General features: G+C 63.2%; 1 pseudogene; it reads left to right on the forward strand.

The window, feature by feature from the left end:
• The first annotated feature begins 1336 nt into the window (after positions 1 to 1336).
• Positions 1337 to 2001, forward strand: LOC147991585 (uncharacterized; annotated as a pseudogene).
• The last annotated feature ends 411 nt before the right edge of the window (positions 2002 to 2412 follow it).

Here is a 2412-nt window from a genome sequence, read left to right on the forward strand (position 1 = left end):
GGAGAGAGCTGACCCGTGACCGGGTTGAGGAAGACGCCACGAGGGAACTGGCTTGCTGGAGAAGTCTTGGTTTGCCAGGTTCGGCCGGCATGCGCCAGCCGGCCTGGCCGCGTTGCGGTCTTGGCCAGGTTGAGGGCCTTGGTCGGGCTGAGGAACCCGGCCAAGCGTGAGCCGGATTGAGGGGCGATGCCAGTCCCGATGTTTTTGTAAAGGTTCCGGGTTCCGTTGCCTGCCCGGGGCTCAGCCCCCCGACAGTAGTCCCCGAAGCTGTGAAGGCTCGCCGGCTTCAAGCAGGGGGGGCCTTCGCAGTTTCACCCCCTGAGAAGGCGGCTGTTGATGAAGCTTGTGACCGTCGGGGTCCGGCAACACCCACTGTGTGCCAGCTTCTGGAAGCCGGACCGCGGCATCCCGGCATGGGCGGGAAACCGAGAGTCCATCGAATCTCAGGCGTGATCTCTTGGTTTCGAATCGGGTGCCACGTGGTGCTCGGGAGCTGAGGGGGCCTGTCAGGCCATGCACGTGACGGGACGGGGCAGCGGGTTGGAGCCTGCCACTTTGCGCCCTCGGCCCACGCACGCGGATTTATTACGGCATCCGTGGGCGGTTGCCATTCTCGAGGTAGTTAATGTGCGCGTGGTACGCGCACACTTATCGCGGGGAAGTGGGGAGGGGAACAACCGATCCCACTTCCCCACGTTCGGGCTGCGACTTATAAATCGGGGGGGGGGGGGCTGCGGAGATCATTCACGCATGTGCCCCCTGTCTTCTTCTTCCTCTCTCGCTCTTGCTTCTGCGATCGCCACGCGCCACGACCCTCTGCTGTTCTTGAGCGAGACTTCGCCGCCGCTCTTTCTTCTTGTCTTCTCTGTTGTGCCCCGCACCATTGATGGCGCTGCCGTTGGGCTCATGGATGGGATCCACCATCACCGCGGGGAACGTCTAGTACTTGCACGATATGCGGCGGTTGCCGCCGGAGACGGAGGTGGCCGTGTGCCTGCCGGACGGCAAGCAGGAGCCGCGGCCGGAGGGGACCGAGCGCGTGGTCTTCTTCACCCACTTCAAGCGCGGTTTCGGTCTCCCCGCGAGTGACTTATTCCGCGCGTTCCTGGAGTTCTTTGGGCTCCAGCCGCACCGTCTAGGCGCAAGCGCGATTCTACAGCTCTCGGGGTTTGTCACCCTATGCGAGGGGTATCTGGGCATCGGGCCCACCGTCGACCTTTGGGTCCGCTTCTTCTTCCGGAAGCAGCAGGGGCCGGAGGCCGGCATCATGTCCGTCTGCGGGACCGCCGTCGTCACGCTGTGGATTGGCGGGGGGGGGGGGGGGGGGTGCCCCAAGATGCTGCTAGAGGATTCTGCCAAGAAATGACAGAACTCTTTCTTCTACGTCCGCAACCTCGGTGCAGACCGTATCAACCTGCCGCCCTTCATCGACGCGCCGCCACAGGGGAGAACCAACTAGTCCTACTTCCCCAAGAACCTGGCGTAGGAGGTGCTGAACCTGTGTAGCCGGGAGAAGGTGATGGTGGGACGGGAGGGGCTCACTAGGATGGACCTCATCGTCGCATTCGTCATGCGCCAGGTGCTGCCTCTGTAGCACCGGACCTCATCATCGCCCAGATGACCGGCCTTCAAGATCCCAACAGGATGTCGTCCTGGCGCCTGCTGCCAGAGCAGATCACCAGCCGGGTCAATGATATTTCAAAGGCCAGGCTGAAGGAGAAGTGGCGGTTCAGGAAGCCTGCCTATAGCCATGGGAACCCGGCACCGGTGGTGAGTCATTGGTCCTTGTACTTTGCTGCTTCTCATCTTCTTCTCCGTCCCAACACGACGAGGGAGGTGCTGCTGAATGCCATCAGACATTCGTATGACGGGGCGACGATGCTGGTGATGCGGGCCGACTCGAAGGAGGCGGCAGTCCTGGGCGGGGACCTGGAGGCAGCCGACACCGATGCCGGTGCAGCGCGCCATGGGGGTAAGTTTCCGCACCCTGATCCCTTATGAGATTGGTTGAAGGATGGTGCGGGGATGCTGATGCGCGTTGGTGACGCAACGGCGCCGAGGGGAGGAGGTGGCGACGCAGCCGCGGCCGGGTCGTCACGTGCACCGGCAGCAGCTAGCCGGCTGCACGGGAAGGAGGACGTTGCGCTGAGGAAGCCTGCCACCAAGCGCGCAGTGGACCTGGCCGCAGACAGCAAGCTGCCCACCAAGAAGAAGCGCCAAGCTGCCCCATGGTAATGGCGAGGCCGGCCGTCCCGCTCGTGGTCGGGTATGTTCTCTTGCTGACTCCGGCGAGCTGCCGAGCCATTTTATTCACGTGCTTACTTGGTCGTCATCCAGATTACCGATCCCGTTGGCACTGGCGGCGACAGAGGCCGTGTCCTGGGGCAGCGCTGTGTTCCGGAGGATCCGATA

Source organism: Triticum urartu, chromosome 1A (genome assembly GCF_056163025.1).
Source record: "Triticum urartu cultivar PI428250 chromosome 1A, HENAU_Tu73, whole genome shotgun sequence".
NCBI classification, from domain to species: Eukaryota; Viridiplantae; Streptophyta; class Magnoliopsida; order Poales; family Poaceae; genus Triticum; species Triticum urartu.